This window comes from Halichoerus grypus, chromosome 6 (assembly GCF_964656455.1).
Source record: "Halichoerus grypus chromosome 6, mHalGry1.hap1.1, whole genome shotgun sequence".
In the NCBI taxonomy this organism is placed as follows: Eukaryota; Metazoa; Chordata; class Mammalia; order Carnivora; family Phocidae; genus Halichoerus; species Halichoerus grypus.
Window position 1 is genome coordinate 165,016,082 of NC_135717.1, and position 20,490 is coordinate 165,036,571.

The window sequence follows — 20,490 nt, forward strand, 5'->3', positions numbered from 1 at the left end:
TTCCGGAGAGCAGCCCTCTCCTCTGTCACTCGCAGGCAAGGAAGGGCTTTTTCACAGCCGGGATGGGAATGGCGGCTTTGGCAGCTGCTTCCTCTAACCCCCGCAGAAAACAACCATTTCTGTTGTGCTCACCGGTAAAACTGCTGAAGAAGAGCCAGACTCGCCTTCACACCCACCAATTTTCACCTCCATTATTTTTTAAAGCACAAAAAGCTTCTCTCACATCCTTTCCCAGGGGTTTGGGACCTGCCTAGGGGCAGAATCCTTCCCAAGATGCGTGGAGACTTCCAAGGACCACAGAACATGGCATGACACTGGGCCTCATGGCTCTCCTGTCCTCTTTACTGAAGAGGCTGTTCTGGGACTTTTGCCTCTCAGCCCCCAAGGGCCCATGACTCAGTTCTGCAGAGCCTGCAACAGCAGAGCAGAGAGCCCTAGTCAGGAAATCCTGTTTCAAATGCCCCTGGTGCACCTCCCAGGGCCCTTTTCCTTGATGATGCCTCACCAGAATCACCCCCAACATTATGAATATTTTCAATGTGCCAGGCTCAGCACTAAGCAAGAAGTATCTCTTTCCATCCTCATAGCAATCCTGGGAGATGAACATCACCAATCCCACTTTAGGGATAAGGAAATCCATGTTCAAGGAGGTGAAGTAATATGTCTAAGGTCACCCAGCCAGTATGGCATGGAGCCAGGATTTAAATTTAAGTCTGCTTTTCCTCAAAGGTCGTGTTCAAAGTTGCTATACCACAATGCCTCCAGATAGGTATTTTAGTCTCTATATTTGTGTATTTAGGATACCATTCCCTTTCCTCCTTTAGCTCATTATTCAAATGTTACCTTTTAAAAAATTGTAGTCCCTCCTCCAACACCTCTCTCCCCCTTCTCTCTTTTTTCTGTAATATCCACTACCATGCAACATATTAATATATCTTACCTTTGTAGTGTCTCCTTTCTATGCTCCCTCCAACTTGAATGTGATCCCCATGAGGACAGGACTTTTGTTGGTTTTTTTCACTGTCCTATCATAACCCCTGGAAAGGGCTAGCACATTGGAAGCATTCAAAAGATATTTGTGAATCAAAAAAACTTGGTGAATCCACCTCTTGCATTGCCAATGGTTTCTCAGATGTCTCTATATTACCAGCTTTTTGAGGACAGGGATCATATTAAATTCACCTTCAGACAGCCCCATAACAGAGAAAAGGGGGTTATTCTGGGTGTGGGGCTCAATAAAAGGGAAGCTTTGAGACTGTCTTCATCTCTCTCAACTTCTAGCTCAGACATGCATAATCTCTTGCGGGGACCACTGCAGAACCTTCCTTCCTGGTCTCCCTGCACACAATTAGGTCTCCTCCAAATGCATTTCCATAGCTTAGACTGTCAGAGACATTCTTTAAAAACAAAAATCTGACCACATCACTTAAACACGGCAGCTGTTCCTTGATGTCAGCTCAAGCCCTTCCATGTAGCACTGAGACCCTTTCTGATCTGGCCAGCTTTGTCTCCAGCTTCATCTGGCACCATTATATTCACTAACACTTAACCTGCTTACCTGCCATGTGGTGTTACACCTTTGCACATGCTGTTCCTGACTCTTGGAATGGCATCCGATTTTATTCTTCTCTAAGCCCCTCCCCACCCCACTGGATTAGTTAACTCCATTCATCTTTCAAAACTCAGTTCTAGGCTCAGGAAGCCTCCCTAGAACTCCTGCTCTCCGTTGGCCAAGGGAACTTCAAAATTCTCCCAGATCACACTGTACTCCCTCTGCCCTGTCTGGACATCTCTTGCCTAGCAAATTCAACTACCCAACTGCTATGGACTGAATGTTTGTGTCCCCCGCAAATTCCTACATTGAACCCCTAATCCCCAGCATGATGGTGTTTGGAGATGAGGCCTTTGGGAGATAATCAGGTCATGAAGAGACACGCAGAGAGCTTACATCCTCTTTCCCTGCTCTCCACGATGTTAGGACACAGTAAAAAGATGGCCATCTGCGAACCAGGAAGAAGGCCCTCACCAGAACCCAATATACTGACACCCTGATCATAGACTTCCCTCTGGAAGCTGTGAGAAATAAATGTCTGTTGTTTAAGCACCCAGTCTACAGAAATTGTTATAGTAGCACCATTGAGAATCTTGAAATAAGGTGGAAAAGGTCTCCAGACCCACCAGTCTACGCACCTCTCTCTGAACATTACAAAAAAAAAAAAAAAGGAGAAAAGCCCGCTAGTCAGAGCCTATTGACTCTTCCTTAGGAAACAATGCACGTAGATTTGGTCGTTTGCCTGCCTGACTTCAGCAAACAAACGTAAATCAGAAAGAATTTTGCTGGAGGAAAATACACTAGCTGCTTGAAGACAGATTTAGAAGAACTCTAAAGCATAATAACCTGGGGCCATTTAGTATACTGGTGAACAGTTCCACATATAACAACTACTTTTAGGAGCATCATGATACCACAACACCTTATGTTGCCATTTCAAACCTCACAATTGATTTATCATATTGTTCTTAACTAGACAAGAAAGAATAAAAATAGTAAGTTTTAACCCAAAAGCTAGAATCAAAAAAGAAAAATCTTTTTTTTTTTTTAAAGATTTTATTTATTTATTTGACAGAGAGGGACACAGAGAGAGAGGGAACACAAGCAGGGGGAGTGGGAGAGGGAGAAGCAGGCTTCCCTCAGAGCAGGGAGCCCGATGCGGGGCTCGATCCCAGGACCCCAGCATCATGACCTGAGCCGAAGGCAGCCGCTTAACGACTGAGCCATCCAGGCGCCCCAAAAGAAAAATCTTTTAACATTAAAGTGTATTACTGAGATAGTCCCTACAGGGAATAACCCTGTGAATGCCGCATAACCGTGACTGGGCTGCAGTAAGGACAGTGCGCATGGTACCGCGGCCACTCTGGCTTCTCGATCCCTCTCATCCTCTACAGATGCCCTCAGAGGGCATATGCAGCATAACAGTTAAAAGCCTGGGCTCTGAAGTCAAAATTCCCTGGGTTAATATGCCAGCTCTTCTACTTTGTAGCACGGTGCCCTTGAGCCAGTCATTCATCTTTCAGTGCCTCGGCTGCTCAACATAAAACAGAAATAACTGTTCCATCTCATCCATAGGCTTGTTGGGAGAATTAAATGGCTTAATCATATAAAGTGCTTTGGACTATGCTTGGCACACAGTGAGTAGTAGTTACGCCACAGGAAGATGTGGTTCAGCATCCTTGGGAAGTAGGCAAGATCATGTGTGAAAAGGAGATGCAGAGTCTTTAAGCTTCAAAGAAGGCCCAAAGGGGTCCTAAGGACAGGGCATCCTTCTGCAAACCTCTGCACACAGTACCCCCAGCCGGCTCGTTCTGTCCTCAAAGGCACTTGGTCACATGAGACTTTGAAAGCACAACAGACCCTCTGCACACCCAGCATTGGACTGCCTGGTACATTTCACCACGGTGGGCCCCTTGTTAGTACCTGGAGAGCTGCTGGGTGGTGGCAACCACTTTAGACTCATTGAGCACAGGAAGTCCCATGACTTATCACTAACTCCCAGACATGAGTTCTCTGGTCAAGAGTCATCATCATCACCCCACCTATATTACTCTAGGATCCAGTCAGGCTCTATTGTTCTTCCAAGCCTTTGCTTTTGCTCTTCTCTCACAAGACCATACCCAGCTGCCCTTTCCACAGCTTTCTCCAAGTCAGAATTCTCACTGAACCCTGAAAGTCGACCTCAGACATCACCTCTTCTCTGAAGTTCCCCCAGTTCCCCCAAGGGTTTCTCATAATGGTCAACCAATCACCTACACAGAATAATTTGTGGTGTTGCTAACCATAGGCCTCTTATTTTTGGGGCAGGAGCCTAGCCAGCTGCATTTTTAATAACCTTCTCCCCTGATTCTTACAGACACTGAAGTTTGAGAGTGGCAGTCCAGAGAGCTGTCCTCACAAATCTTACACTTAGTAAATTTTCCATCACCTGTGCTCCCCCAGTTCTTTTCTCATGACCTCTGTGAGCACAGAGATTGTATTCCAGGTGAACTGCTTATAGTAAGTCTCCTCTCACTAGACTGAGAGCTTCTTGAGGGCAGACACCATACCTGAAATATATTTAAATGCTCAGCCCCTCTAGCACTATGGTCATCCTTGACGCCTCTTTTCCCTCACATTCCACATTCCACCCATCGTCAAGTTCAGATGGCTCTACTCTCAAAAGTTTCCTTGATTTTGACCTCTTCCACCCAAATGACGTTAGTCCAAACTGCCATCATCTCTCTCCATGGACTATTGCAATGGTCTGCTGCTGATCCTTCTGCTTCCACCCCTCCCCGCTGCAGCCTCCCTCCCACAAGGAATTCAGAATGATTCCTTAAAAACAAGTTAAATATTTATAGATCACATATTCAAGAAAACACTGATATCCAGAAGATATAAAGAATACTCAAAACTTAGCAGTGAGAAACAAAAAAGCAATTTAAAAAATGGATAACAGACATGAACAGACACCTCACTAAAGAGAATATAAGGATGGCAAATAAACATGTGAAAAGATATTCAATATCATTGGCTACTAGGTAAATGCAAATTAAAACCATGGAAAGATACAATTAAACTATTAGAATGGCTAAAATAAAAAATAATGACAATGACAAGTGCTGACAAGAATGCAGAGTAAGTGGAACTTTCACACATCGCTGATGGGAATGCAAAATGGTAAAGCCACGCTGGAAATCGTTTGGCAGTTTCTTATAAAGTTAAGTGTAAATTTATTGTTATGTCCCAGCAATCCAACAGTTGAGTATTTACCCTAGAGACCCAAAAATGTGTGTGCATACAAAAACCTGAGCACAAATGTTTATAGCAGCTCTATTAGTAACAGCCAAAACCTGGAAACGACCCAATTGTCCTTCAAGGGTAAATGAATGGACACACTGTGGTACGTCCACACAATGGAATTCTAGCCAGCAATAAAAATGAACAAACTATTGACACCTGCAACAACACGGATGAATCTCAAGGGCGTTGTGCTCAGAGAAAGAAGCCAGCCTCAGAAGGTTACATACTATATGATTCCACTGACATCATATCCTTAGAAAGACAAAACGGTCGTGATGGAAAGTAGAGTTCTTGTTGCCAAATGTTAGAGATGGGGAGTTTGTGACTGCAAAGGGACATTAGGAGGGAGGTTTCTGGGTGATGAAACTGTTCTGTGTCACTGTGATGTTGGTACTTCCATGAATCTACATGTGCGGCTAACACGTGTGGTGAAAGTCATAGAACTAAACACCAAAACAACGTCAACTTTACCATATGGCAATTTAAAAAACAAAACCAATTAAAAGAATAAGTCAAGCCATGTAACCTCCTTACTCAAAACCTCCAGCTAAGAGTAGAATCCAAACCTCTCTCTACAGCCCACGAGTCCCCACCAGACCTGGTTTTGGGTACCTCTCTAGTTATACCTTCTCAAACTCTCCCCTTGCTGAAATAGCAACTCCTCAAAGACCTTTAATGGACTTTTCTATAAGGGCCTCTTCCTATGCCCTTACACTCTTTTATTTTTCTTCAAGGCCCTTGCCACTAACTGATATACCACAATGTAACTGTTTTGTGGTTATTTTCGATTCCTCCATCAGAATATAAGATCCACAAAGGTAGGGATCTTGTCTGCATTGTTCACTGATCTATTCCCAGCACCTATGTCATTGCTTATCACAGTGTAAGAACTACATAAATATTTGTTAAATGGATGAATACATAAGCCCAAGGAATGAAAATTCAATAATGAAATCCCCAATGCTTTGAATTTGGAGCCATACTTTGGCTTCTGTAGCACCCCTCAAATTACCTGCCCACTTGGCCCCTGAGTAAGCATCCCAGCCCAGAATATTTAAATCAGCTCCTGGGGTTTTAAAAATGTATTAGGCACAACATTTCCCTTCCGAGTGCAGCTTTCTGATGCTTCGTTAGGTGACTGCCATGAAGATGAGCTTGGAGGGGACAAGGCTGCAAGCAAATGCATTCTTAGAATAATGTCACATGAGGTTTCCTGAAAGTTTGTACAAAACTATATAGAAATGCTACTAATGTGGGCCAAGAAGTTTGAGGTGAAAGTGAAGAAAAAACAACAACAACACCTCTCTGTAACATCTTTCTGTGGAGAACAAGTTAAGTAGCCATTTATAGAACACCTACTCTATATATGTTCTAAAGGTTCTCTCATTTAAGCCCCCATCCACCCTTCAAGGCGGGATCTACTGATCCCATTTTCACAAGTGAAAAAAACAAACATGGAGAGGTTAAGTAACATGGCCAATGACACACAATGATAGGTAATGGCTAGTGTTTTGAATTCAGGTCTGTGAAGCTTCCAACCTCATTCTTTTTCCACTTTGGATTTTACAAACAGTATTCAGGGGCAAGAGGGTGAACCCTGTGCAGAGAAGCCAAACAAGACAGGCTTCAAGTAGGAAATGCCAGCCTGGGCACAGGTGGCCAGGTTTTTCTCTAAAACTTTTCAAAGACCCGCATAGACAAATACATTAAAGCAAGATGTTTATTTCTTTTCAGTAAAATTATACTGAGCATCTACTCTGTAACAGTTGCTGGGTTCCCGGTTTCCACATATATTATCTCATTTAATTTTCATTATCATTAAAAACAAACTGTTAAACACATTTAATGGTATTAGAGACTGTTTATCCAAACAGAATAGCATTATACTTACAAGCAAGCAAGAACATTTGAGAATTCTTCATCTCCTACCCCATGCAAGTGAGAAATTTTACAATTACCTTAGAGAGAACAGTAGGAAGACCCAAGCAACAGCAGATAGGCTTTATGTTGCTACTTCTCTTAGTCTAAATCAGTGTTTTATACACTAGTTAGCATATGAATTACCGTTCAGGTTGCATACACAAAAACCACATGTAATGCAATTTTTTGGCAATTAAGATATTTTCAATGGTTATTTTGGCTATGAATGATTTCCACCCCATACTATGGCTTTGGACCCTAAAGACTAAGATGCAGCTCTGCTATACTCCAGGCCTCTTCTCATTTGCACCTGCTTGATAGATAATCAAGAAATCTTAGATCTACAAGGGGCATTAAAAGCTACCAAGTGCTACTCTTTGCCGGGGCAGTAATCCCTGAGGGTTTCCAAGAGATGACAAGGGTGTGAAAGGTGAGACTGACCCATTGGACAGGCCCCACCATCAGTACAAGTTTCCTCTATTCATCTGCTACCTGCTCTCCTCCAACTTCCACCCATTGCTGCTAGCTTTGCTCTTCAGCCCTGCAGAGTAATTATAACCCCTCTTTCCTATGATAATCATTAGGATGTTTGAAGCCTGGTGTTAAGTTAACGTTACAGTTATCAAGGAAGGAGTCAAGTATCTGCATTGTGCTTTTTAATAATTACTTGATGGTTTTTATTTCTGGGTGTACATCTCTGCACATCCAAGATATTGACACCCACCTCCCCATTAGGCAGCTCCACTGATTAATTAAGTTCCACATTTTGGGAAACATGCAGCTTAGCTGGAAAGACAAAGAACAGAGACACATGTCATGCAGCAAGTACTCTTATAGTGGTACAAATTAGGTGCCAGTCACACACAGAGAAAAAGGGGCAGGGTCCCACCCAGCTCATCCACTAAGAAAGATCGCTGACCTGTGAGTTAGACTCTCATGAAATACAGCTTGCATCGCGAGGCTCCTGAAGGAAACTGACCAGGTCTCATACTCAGCTTGCTTACCAACCGCCTTTCATGTTTCAGACACCTGCCACCATGCCAAGTGCAGGTTAAGTGTTAAATGATTCTTACTTAAATCCTTTACCACTTCAAAGTGGCCTGGTGAGAACAGACAGAGGTGAGAATAGCTAAATTCAAATGATCCCAAATTTCGCAGATGAAGGTATTTTTTAAAAACTCATTAATAACAATACACCTTCAAACACCTAAGTCAAGGAATCTTGGTCTCCATCCCTGCCATCTACTGACTCAATGAGTGACAGGAACAAGTCACCTAACTTCTCTGGACCTCCATTTTCTCAGCTATATATTGAGGAGCCTGGTCCAAAGGATTGTAAGGTCCCTTTCAGACCCAGGGTTCCCTAATTTCTGCTGTCCCAGATATTAACCTGGATAGTCCACATTAACTGGCTGAACTAGTTAGTCTTAAAATCAGTGCTTGATTTGTAGTAGAAAGAAGAGCATGCATGGAAGCAAAGGTAGGTAAGGATTCCAGCTCCAGCCCTTCCATTATCCTGACAAGCACCACCATCCCAGTTTGGTCACCTGCACAAATACCAGTCTCAACATTTATTGTATGATGATCTTCGGTAATTTCATATCTGTAGAGTGGGGTTAATTACATCTACTCCCAGGGCTACTGAGGGAGTGAAATGAGTTAAAACATGCTAACATGTTTTAACACTTAGAGGACTCATGCTACACATTCCTTTATTCAAAGATTCTTTACCTATCCAACCCACTTAATCAACAGCCTCAGATTACAAAGGCTTTTTGCAATTCAAAGCAAGACAGCCAGAGCTATGAGGGCTCTAGAAGTCAGCTAGTCCAACTCCCTCCTGCCCCTGTGATTGACAAATGCAGAAAACAAGGCTCACAGGGACACAGCGACTTGCCGAAGGGCCCATATGTTCCTCAGCAGCAAAGCCTGACCCAGAACACAGGGCAGCAGACGCCAAGGGTCATATAAGACACAGAGAGAACACTTTGTAGGTTCTACTCTCCCTAAAGGAATTGGAAACTCCCCACACATAACTAAATTCTGAAAAATAAAAATAATAGAACTTTTTATTTATGTCTTTTTTGGAGTGTTGCAAGAGGGAAGTAGCATCATAGCTTGTCTGTAAAATGCAGACTTTCTTGAATTACCTATGAAATGAAGGTCAGTTTCTTATCATCAGGCTTTTCCAGTTATTCTGTTCCCCTCTCCCCACCTCATCTCATTTCTACTTTTTTTCATTTTACACCTTGAGGCTGACATGCTTGCATTTGGACCTCTCTGGGCAAGATGAGAAGTTTCAGGCTGGAGCAATAATGCATGCCCCACTAAAAACACACAAGAAAACTGTCACAGCTAAGCTATCCAATAATGCAAAAATAATTCTCCCACCTTAGGAGCTCCAGCATGGGACAACTAGGAAAGCCAAATTCATTAAGGCACACTGATAACTCAAGGGTCAGGAACCCAAAGGTCCCCTCAAAGGACATGATTAAAATCCTGAGACAATTCAGGTGTTTCTGGAGAAACCTCAGCCCAGAGTCTACGAAGGGCCACTTGGCTGAGTGGGAGCACTGAAGACAGAGTCCAGACGATATGAGAAGCCTGGGTTATGGCTGGCTCCAGGGAGACAGCCCTCCCCTGAAACTCCCCTGCTGCCCAAGATTCCAGGAGCAAAGCATTTATCTACAGAGATCATTTGACAGAAAGCTACATACTTGTTTATTGCTTCTGGTCAGCACACTCCCCTGCCAGTGTCTCCCAGAATTCAGAGGGCCCTAATCCAAGCCTCACACTGTGCACTTGAGCAAACAGACCCAAAGAGGGAAACCGTCCTGCCCAAGCTCACACCGCATGCCAGGGCTATGGGATGGAGCCTATGCTTGACCTTCAGTCTAGGGCTGTTCCCTCTCTCCAGACCTCCAGTCTAGAGCTCCTCTCTGCTAGGCCCACTCCCTCTTCCAAAACCCTGGGCTCACCTCCCGGTTCTGAGGATCCCGCCAGGTTGAACAATGCTCAGAATCAGGTGGCAGTTTTAGCAATTCATCCAGTGGGACATTTGTAGGCCAGAGTAGCGGGGGCTGTGCCCGTCCCCAGTGGCAAGGAGAGACTGCCGCGTGGAACTTTGAAAGGGTTCTCTCTTCCCTAAAAGATCCTGAGCCTCCTCCTCCTCCTCCCCTTCTCCCTCCTCCTCCTCCTCCTCCTCCTCCTCCTCTGTAGTACTACGGAGACATGTGCTCTGCTTGGGAGGAGGTAAGGAGGAAGATGCAGCTGTTTATTGGAAGGAGAAGGGCAACAATCAGCTGAGCTGGGCTATACACTCACACCTAGCAGAAGAGGAATGGGAAAAAAAATTGCTCTATCTGCTGCCACAGAATTATTAACCCTTGGGCTCCAGCTTTGCTCCTCACACAGCTGAAGCGGCGAGAGAAACAATACACTTAACCAATGGAGTGCCAGCCAAAGACATTACATCATCGGTCAGCACTGTCATTGGCTAATAATTCCTAGAAGGCAAAATTCTGCTTTTAGGTGCTTAACCCTTTCATGTTCATCATAGCAATGACTCAAGTATTTGGTCAAGCCAATGGTTCCTGGACTTGCTTTTACCAGGATCATGTGGGCTGCTTTCTAAACATACAGAACGCTGTGTTCCATCCTGAACCATCAGAGCCTTCAGAGGGAAGATGGATATCTGTATTTTAAATAGTGTACAGAGTGCAAGGACTTCTGGTCTTTTCAGAAAATCTTCCTCTCCAAAAGATAAGAGAGATATCGTTTTTTGAGCATTTATTGTGTACCTAATACTTTACTGTGTCATTTCATTTACTTCGTACATTAGGAAATGCACATTATTGGCTCCATTTCATAGGTATTAAAAGCAAGGTTCAGAAGAATAAGTCACTCGCTCAAGAGATGGAGCCTGGCTTTGAAAACCAGGCTGTATGCACTCTATCTGGCTACCCCTCTGAAACTCCCACTTGAAATCAAATTCAGCCATTTGTCTGCTTATTGCCTCCAGAGTTATAGAAAATATAGAAAACCCTCTCAATAAGTTGGAAAATGCCAGTAACCTGTGAAGAATTGGGGAATGAAGAGAATGGTGAATTCCCATAGCAGGTGTTCAGGGATCATGAACCCTCCAGAGAATCATCTCTTTCTCAGGCTCCATCTTTCTGCTTCTGCTGCAAATCTCAGCTTAGCTGACATTTTCTCTAGGAAGCCTCCTCTTACTCCCAAACCTGGGGTAGACGCTCCTGCTACAGGCTCCTAAAGTCCCCTGTATCAGTGGACTGCAGCTGCTTGTTTACTGGGTAAACTCCACAAAAATTAGAGCCATTTCTAATTTCTCCACCAACATATGCCCAGCACAGTGCCTGCCATGTGAGTACTCAGTCAGAATGGGGAGAGGAGGAGGGGAGGGAAGGCCCTTGCTAAAGTTCTAAATGCCATCATGCTGAGACGGGAATGGCAAAGCACTGGAAGCCAGAAGATGCACAAGAACAAAGTGTCTTACCTTGGGCAAGTTCATGTGGGGGCCAGGGGAGGGAGGTTAGTTACCTCATCTGAAAATGAAGACAACAGCACCTCCCTCATAGGTAGGTATGAAGATCAAATTGAAGAATGATCCAGGCTGTGATGTGCTCCTTTACACTGTCTCTCCCTAGATCTCATCCATTTTGTTGGCTGACATCTAAGTGCTGACAACTCCCATATTTATATCTCCAGCCCAGATCTCCCCCTAGGCTCCATGTGGATGTCTCACGGGTATCTCTAAGACAGCACGTGAATTCCACAACCCGCTCCCCACCCAGTCTCCTCCACTCTGTTATTGGTGCTCCCATCCATCCAATCTTTTTTTTTTTTTTTTTTGGTAATTGAGATGAAATTCACATAACATAAAATTAACCATCTTAAAGTGTACAATTCAGTGGCATTTAGTACATTCATAATGTTGTGCAACCACCACCTCTATCTAATTCCAAAACATTTTCATCAACCCAAAAGGAAACTGTTTACCCTTTAAGCAGTTATGCCTCATTTACCCTTTTTCCCCAAGTCCCTGGCAAACAGAACTCTGCTTTCTGTCTCTACGGATTTAAATACTCTAGATATTTTATATAAATGACATCATATAACATGTGACCTTCTTTGTCTGTCTTCTTTCACTTAGCATGTTTTTGAGGTTTGTTCACATTGTAGCATATAGGAGCACTTCATTCCTTGTTATGGCTGAGTAATATTCTACTGTCAGTATATACTACATTTTGTTTATCCATTCACCTGTTGATGGACATTTGGCATCCACCCAATCTTAAACCATAAACCCACAGGTCACCCTTGATTCTTCCCTTTCCTCTATTCCCAGTATCTAATGTATCAGCAAGTCCTCGTCCATTTTACAATGGAGTATAACTCTATTCCTTCTACTTTTCTCCAATACCACTGCTGTTCTGTACCCAAGACACCAACATCTTTCTCACCTAACTCCGAATTTGTGACAAAATCACATTCCTCTCCTGCCTCCATTTTTCACTTGGTAGCTACATAAACCAGAGCACCCATTAACTCTAGCAATATTTACTGAACTCTTTTCTTCATGGAGCTTGCCTCCTAGAGGCATGACAGACAACGAACAAATATATATTACAACCTTAAGTCATTATTATTAGGCTTAAAATCCCTCAATGACCTTTCATTGCACTTTGAATAAAATCCAAGCTCAGCATGGTCTTCCAAGGACTCATCTACTTCTCCAAATTCATCTCAGGCTGTTCCCCAATCACCTGGGCTCCATTCTTCCACCTCATGATCCTTGAATAAGCTGCTCTCTCTGCCTCTTGATCTTGGCATTGCTTGGTCCTCCTCATCCCTCAGATCTCAATATAAATATCACTCCTCAATATGGCCTTCCCTAACCACTCTGTTAAGCAGATCCAAGCCTCATTCATTTCACTCATTCAAGAAATCTGTGCTAATCACTGTGCTGGGATCTTGGGATAAAGCAGTATGTGACCTCCTGAAGCCTCCAGTCTAATGGGGAGGACCACCAACTAGGAAATAAATAAAATGAATGAACAAGTACTATGATAGGAGAGTAAAAGGGAGGGGACCTGCCTTACAAAGGATGGTCCAAGAGGCCTTTCTGAGGAAGTTATACTAAAACTGAAGGATGAGAAAGTCAATTGGGAAAAGGGCCTATTACTCTCTATCACTTCTTGGCTATGCAATGGGATGTTCTATTCTTCAGTGTTGGCTCCTGAAGAAATCAAAGCATTAATGTCTGTCTCTCCCCTGACAGACTCCACTGTATTCCCAGCACCTAGGACAGCACCCTGCCATTTAGGAACCACTCAATGCACACTGCTGAATTAATAACTGGTAAATAAATGAATTAATTAATCAAACCAGCAATGAAATCACTTCATAGAGTGTAACAAATCATATTGTTTTGATTGCTGCTGTTGTTATGGCCATTATTTTATGGCAAAAGGACACATACTCTGTTGGGTTTTGGAAAAGACTGGGTTGACTATAAAACAAGGATAAAATTACCCGACTCAGAATATTACTAGACAACTAGGAGACAATGCATACAGATAATAGGCACTCAGTAACAGGAAGTGGTAGTTATTGTGGCTATTATTATTAAAATTCCTTTCCTCTAAAAAGCCTATTTACCCAACTCTAACTTTCCAACCCACTTTCAGACGCAGTCAAGAAGTTTGAAGGCGAGAGAAATGAACGCTTTTTAAATGTCTGTTCTGCATCAGATGCAGTGCCAACCAGTTTCTGTCAGGTTATGACATTTACTTCCCAAGGCCTTCCTGCAGAGGTGGCTCTATGATACAGCTCTCAATCCCCCTCCAAGACCAAGGCACTCCTTTCTACCGTGTGCCCTGCTGCCACGAATGTTGGCTGAGTCCCTCTTCAGGAACTGTCTTGCTGAAGGGACAACCGAAGTTATGCACCCCCTGCATCTACTGGCTGGTCAACATGGGACTTCAAAGCCTTGGTCCCCATGCCTCAGGGGATCAACTGAGGCGTCTTTTGCACTACATCACAGGTCCACTTCTCCCTCTGCCCAATCCTGTTTTCCTGACTCCTCACCCCCTTGGACAGTGAGATCACTCCCCCAAAGTCCCCCTATACACAAACCTCAGAATCTCTGAGTGAACCTGACCTAATAAAGGTAGTTATGCTATTTCTTTTTAAATCAGAAAACTGAAATTCAGAAAGGTTGATTACATCCCCCAGGCACATAGCTAAAGTGACTTTCTGATCTGACTCCCCAGTGACACCTAGCTTTTTACTACAGCCTCTAAGAGCTGAGACTGTGCCTCTGTAAGACAGAAAGAGAAGGGGAGAGGTACCCTTCCCAATCCTCCAGGGTCCATCCCTGATGACAAGATTGAGTTCAAAGCCTCCAGAAACAATATAAAAATGGCCCGCAGGTTGCAGAAGCAAGTGTCATGTGGGCAACATCTCCTGGCCCAAGTCCATGCCCAGAGGCCAGGGAGCAAGGCTTCTGGGCAGTTGGGGCTGCCTTCCGGAACCAGAGTATTCACAGCCAAGTCTGAACAGCAACTACAACTTATCAGCTCTCTTCTGCTCCAGTCTCCATCCATTTTGCACAGAGCTACCAGAGTGACCTGGTCACTGGTCAGAATTCCTCCACTGCACTCCGTCCCAGGACAAAATTCGAGATAGTCTAAGGCTGCATTTTAAGGCCTGAGCGTGGTTTAGCCCCCTGCCATGCCGACAGCCCATTTCCTACCGACAGTAAGCCCTGGTCCTGCGTGATCACCTGATGGGATACTGGGCTTTTTCAGCTTCCTTACCCTGGCACGAGAAAATCTATCTGGAACTCCCGCTAACCCACCAGCCCTCCCCCTGCACCCCCTCCCCGCAGCTCTCAGCGGGGCTAACCCTCCGACTCCTACAGTCCTCACTCAGTGGTCACCTTCGCCCCGAAGCCCTCCTGGCTCCCTCACTCCTGCTCTCCACCTCGTGTCCCCTGCACTACAGTGTTCGGTAACTGTTCCTCCTACTGTCCTTCTTGGCCCCCAAAGCTCCTCCAAAGCCCGTCTTCGTGCACCAGGGCTCAGCACTGTGCCTGGCACACAACGGGGATAGCCGAGTAAATGCTGAATAGATACACGGGGCGCGGTATCCAGGGCCAGTCTCCGCTCCGAGCTCGGCCAGGGAGCCGCTCGGAGATCTCCTCCCGCGCCTCAGGACGGCTGGAAATAGGAAATGGTGTGACAAATCTGACCCCCAGCCCCAGGCCAACAGGTCCTGAGGCGTCTGAAGACCTGGGCCGAGCGGAGGTCCGGCCGGGAGCCACCTGCGCCCCAGGCATTTCCCGCGCGCCGACCTGTCCGTCGCAGGGTCGGGCCCGGGCCGGGCTGCGGCAGCCTGTGGAGGGAGCGTGGCGCGGCGGCTCGTCGCCTCCCTCCCGGGCCCTCCGCGCGCCCGCATCCCACGGGCACAGGGCCGGCGCGCCGGGGACGCGGCCGGGCGCGAGGACGCCACCGGCAGCGCCGTCTGAGGGGCCGAGGGCGGGAGGGGGCTCCCAGTTTCCGGAATCCCCACAAAGTGTACTTCGAGGCGGCGCTCAGCTTACCGTGCGAGCCGCCAGGAAAGCGGCGCCCGGGGCGGGGTGGTTGCCTCGGCCGCGGCGCCCGTCTGCGGATGCACTCCGGGTCCGCGAGCTCAGCCTCCGCACCCGACCGCGCTCGAGCGTCTCCTCTCTGCCGCCTGGCCTCCCCGCCGCGCCGAGCCGCCCCATTGGCTCGGGCAGCCAGGCCCCGCCCCTCAGAGGCCCCGCCCCTTGGCCCCGCCCCGCCCCGTGGCCCCGCCCCCGCCGCCCCTTCCCGCCCCTCCCCCCACCGCGCTCCTCTGCTCTCCACGCGGGAAAGTTGCTCCCAGACTCTGAGCTCTCCCCCGGCCCAGGCAGCCGAGTGCGGTGATCATGCTCGATCCCAAGAGCGTCTCGACGCCCCTTGGGGAGTGCGAAGAGTGCGGCGTCCTTAGAAGCCAGCTTTGAGAAAGGCACCTGACCTCCCAGGACCTCAGGAGGCGCCTCAGAGAAACCCGGCCGCACCGTCGTGGCGTGTCTCAGGTAGTGTGGTGGGCACTCAGGGCCGGGGTGCAACAGGAACAAGACGAAGTCTGTCGCCCTCCTGTAGTTTGCGTGGGGTCGGGGTGGGGGCAGGTTAAATGCGGAGAAACAAAGAAGATAATGTCGGATTGTTCTGAGAGGGAAAGGTGATTTTAAGTAAGGAACGGGGTCGGGGACGCTATGAATAGAATGGTTTCCTGCGGCCACTTGGGGAGGTGATAACTGATCTGAGAGTTGAAAGTTAGAAGGGATTCCACGGCTGGAGGAAGAGCATGGCCGGCAGGGGGCACCAGATGCACCGTGGCTCTGCGGCCAGAACCGGAGACCAGGCAGGCCCAGAGCGCAGAGCAAGGGCAAGGTGCGCCAGGCTGGAGAGGTGGCCGGTGCCGAATTCCCCAGAACCCGGTGGGCCACCCTAAAGAGCTTCGGTTTGTTATAAGGACAAAAATAAGCCCCTGAAGAGTTTTAGGGGAGGGGGCGCTATGGCATGTTGAAAACACCCCTCTTGCTGTTGTGTGGGGAATAGATTTTGGAAGAGAAAGAATGACAAAGGGAGACCAGTTAGGAGGTGTCTTAGTCCGCTCCCGCTATCATAACAAGATACCATAGACTGGTTGGCTTAAACAACAGAAATTTATTTCCTCATAGTTCTGGAGGTGAAGATCAAGGTGCGAGCGGGGTCTGTTTCTGATGAGAGCTCCCTTCCTGGCTTGTAAATGGCTGCCTTCTCCCTGTGTCCTCACGTGGCGGGGAGAAAGAGAGCAAGTCCTGTCGTGTCTCTTCTTATAAGGACACTAACCCTGTCATGAGGTCCCCACCCTCATGACGTCATCCAAATCTAGTTACCCCTCCCCCAAAGGCTCCATCTCCAACTATCATCCCACTGTGGGTTAGAGCTTCAACATATAAATGGGGGGAGTATAGTTCAGTGTATAACACAGGAGGATACTGCAAACCCAGGCAAAAGATGACGGTGACTTAGACCAAGGTGGTGACAGCAGAGACGGGGAGAGTAGACCAGTTGAAATACATTTTTAGAGTATCACGGAAAGGCTTGATGATGAACTGGATTTAGGGAATGAGGAAAACAGATGAACAAAGATTGACTCCCAGGTGTTCAGCTCGAGCCATCCATGGGATAATGGTGCTATTACCCACATGGGGAAGACTAGGAAGGAACAGGTTGGAGGCAGAAGGAAATTTAAAGCTCCATCGTTAACATTCTAGAGACCCATGAGGCAACTTACAACAACAACAGTGCCAGGTTTTCTTCAAATTGTTTTTCATATATTAACCAAATGTATATATAATTCTCATATATTCTGAGATCTGAGTCTGAGGCTAGAGATGTGCCCGGGGGAGTGTTCTGATGTGGAGCAATACGAGACCACCTAGTGTGAGACCAGAGGAGAGCCAAGGACTGAGCCCTTGGAAGTTTGTCTTCCAACATCTCTGCTTACTGCATGACCCTTAGGAAGTGACCTCAGTCAATAGGAGGGAGTGACCCAACTTCAGTAACTAAGGCAGTAAGACTAGCTCAGGAATCACAAATTTAGGGGACAGGCAATAATGTAGCAAGTGAAGTTGGCAGGGTGTGATAGAACAGGAAGGGGTGGAGACTGAGGCATACTGAGGTGTGTACACCTGCCTTAGGGGGCAGCTTGTTACTCAGCAACAACTCATTTTTGCCATATAGCAGTAGGGACCTTGAGTTGCCAGATGATCTGATTTTTATTAAAGGGTCAGAAATTCAGATTATGTTAAATCTCCAGGTTTTTACAAGTTGGCAATTAATTTAAAAAAAATTTTAAAGGACTGTGTGAGCCAAGAATTTTGAGCAAAATCAAACCCATGTACAGGCAGGATTTGCCCCTTTGGCTGCTACTTTCCACCTCTGGATTAGGCAATACCTCAGATCCTTCCTGAGTTTCTGTTCAGACCCAGATAATGACAGTAGTGGACATAAGAGGATCAAGGAAATCTCAACTCAGAAACCCAGCATAGTCTTTGATGGCATTTGGCCTGTCTCTGCCTCTACCCACCTGGCATATCCTTTTTAAGCCTCTGTTTCCCTACTTGTGAAATGAGGTCAGAGCAGAGCTCCCATAAGACGCCTCCCAACTCTAAGATTTGGACTTATATGTAGTTTTCAAAAAAAACTATTGGCTTTCAAATATGCACAGGAGAGTTGCTTGGAGAAAAATGAAAAGGGTGTTCTTGTCTGAGTCTATAGATTCAAAAAGCTTCACTAATATCAGTTTCAAGGAAAGAAAGGAGGAAACAGGGAGTAGGATAGAAGTGTAGATGAAACACCAGGCAAATTATGGCATGGAAAATAATTTTTTTATTGCACTATGAATAAGAAAAGAAAAGGCAGTTAGATGCAGAAGCGCTTAATGGTTTCTATTGAAAATTCAATGTATCATAGCCAGTTCTCTATATTTATCACCAAGGTTTTTGCAGTAATGAGATTCTCCCATCATGTATTGGAGGTCAGCTGCATCCCAGCATTACTTATTCTTATGTGCTGAGCTTATGTAATAAAAAGAGTCTGAAAACAGATAATGACTCTCCATAGTCAGTCCCTTTGTCCCCACCTGAGATATTGTTGAAAGCTGGAGAAACAGCTTATGACTTTATAAATTGCTGGGTTTTGTGTAAGAGAGTGAATGTGGGGTTGGAAACCAGAAGACTTGACACACAGTCATTGAACAACCTCTCTGAACCTTCTTCTTCTGTGAAATGAGAGCTGGACCAAAGATGGCTTCCTGGAAGATATTTGTATTTATACCTCCACATCTCTTTGGGGGAGTTTTTCATTGTGTGGGGACCTGACAATTCCCAGGGCTAGATCCTTCCACAATTTGCTTTCTCCCGGTCCCCAAAAATACTTGGGGTAGGGATGGCACCTAAGTTGGGCCAATTAGATGCTCACTCCTGGGACTTTGTCTCTCCAGAATGTAACAAGGGTGGAAAGAGATTGGCCGTGAGATTGAGCAGACTGATGATGGCAGCAGCATCGGCATCCTAAAGAGGCAGGACCAGTGGTTGCTGCTTGGTCATGAATCTTGTTGGCCAACCTCCAGATTCCTTTGATTTCTGCCTTTTTCCCAAGCTTGATCCGTCATGCCATCCCGTCCCCCATCCAATTTTATTTTATGAATGTTCTATCTCTGCTAAATCCCCCTCTTGTGTTAGCAACCTATGTTATTTCTCTCGCTTTTAACCAAGAATGCTGATGGGTCCAGGAAGGAAAGAAACATATTGCATCATAGGATCCTTTCTTTGGGGAACAATTCAGCTCAGAAATTTGCATACATATGGATGCACCCACAGTGACAGGTGTACACATTGTCTCACTACTCAGTAAGAAATCCAACCCCACAGGATGATGGTGGTGGTGGTTTAAAAAGATAATTTATTTTTGATAAGAACCCAGATCTGCTATTCTTATCCGATCTAAAAAAAAAGCAAGCAAGTCCTTATAATAACAAAACAACTGTACAAATGAGCCCCCTTATATGTAAATTTTGTAGTTTGTGAAGTCCCTCATTTCATATGCCCTCCTGTGAGGTAGGCAGATAAGCTAGTATTCGTTAGAGTAATAATGCTATCACTTATTGAATACGTTTTGTGTACCAGGCACTGTGCTAAGTGCTTTAGGACCAACAACCCTGTTAAGGAGATATTATCTCCATTTCATAGGGGAAGAAACAGACTTGCACAAAGTCACTTAGCACATAGTTGAGGTGAGAACTCAAAACCCTGGCTGAAAATGAAGGCCAGTGTGTGTGTGTGCCCTTAACGCACACAGCTTGGTATCGTGTAACATAGCTAGTGAGTCACAGAGCTACAGCTGGGACCCAGGTCCCAAGTCCGGAAAGTTCCACTCTATTCAGCTATGGCTTGTTCATGCTTGTCAACAAGGGCAGAGTTAATTTTGTTATCCATCCATGGTGAGATTTTTTTAAAAATATTTTATTTATTTATGTTAGAGAGAGTGTGTGTGCCCATGCACACGGACATCCATGAGCAGGGGGAGGGGCAAAGGGAGATGCAGAGAGAATCCCAAGCAGACTCCAGCACTGAGTGGGAGCCCACGGCAGGGCTGGATCTCATGACCCTTAGATCATGACCTGAACCAAAACCTAGAGTTGGACACTTAACCAACCAACTGTACCACCCAGGTGCCCCATGGCGAAATTTGTAAGATGACAAGAAAGATCTTTCAGTGTTTCCTCCTCTCTACCTATCATGGTGCCTAAAATCTACACAAAGATGAATTGCTATAATTAAAGATTGATTGGGGGTGCAAAATGCAAATAAGCCTGTGAAAGTTAAAATGCAAAGTCTTATCACCATGTAGTAGTAAAAGGGCTCTGGAATCTATCCAAAGAGGGTTGATGTAGTCATCATTTCACTATGTATATGCAATTAATCATGTTGTATGCCTTAAATAAATACAATTTTTATTTTAAAGTAAATTAATTAAAAAGCATAAAAATACATTTGACTTATAAAAAATAAGAAAGGTAAAAGTGAGAGAATTTTTCAATTTCACCTGTTTTTTATTTGGATTAAAAAAGGTCTTAGGAAGATGGGGAGGTGA

At 45.5% G+C, this 20,490-nt stretch overlaps 1 protein-coding gene and 1 long non-coding RNA gene across 3 annotated transcripts in view; one reads left to right on the forward strand and one right to left on the reverse strand.

Annotated features, from left to right (window-relative positions):
- SYN3 (synapsin III) overlaps positions 1–15,513 on the reverse strand; it is a 444,404-nt gene extending 428,891 nt beyond the window's left edge. The window contains exon 1 of one of the 2 annotated variants that reach the window (XM_036093503.2): positions 15,384–15,513. The gene's annotated coding sequence lies outside the window, so the exon portion shown is untranslated. Of the gene's footprint in view, positions 1–9,735; positions 10,142–15,383 lie in introns of those variants that run through there. The other variant, XM_036093504.2, reaches the window with a different exon arrangement.
- A 159-nt stretch (positions 15,514–15,672) lies between these two features.
- LOC118536575 (uncharacterized) overlaps positions 15,673–20,490 on the forward strand; it is a 119,870-nt gene continuing 115,052 nt past the window's right edge. Inside the window, exon 1 of the long non-coding RNA XR_013449334.1 lies at positions 15,673–15,881. This is a non-coding gene — a long non-coding RNA (uncharacterized LOC118536575). The remainder of the gene's footprint in view (positions 15,882–20,490) is intronic.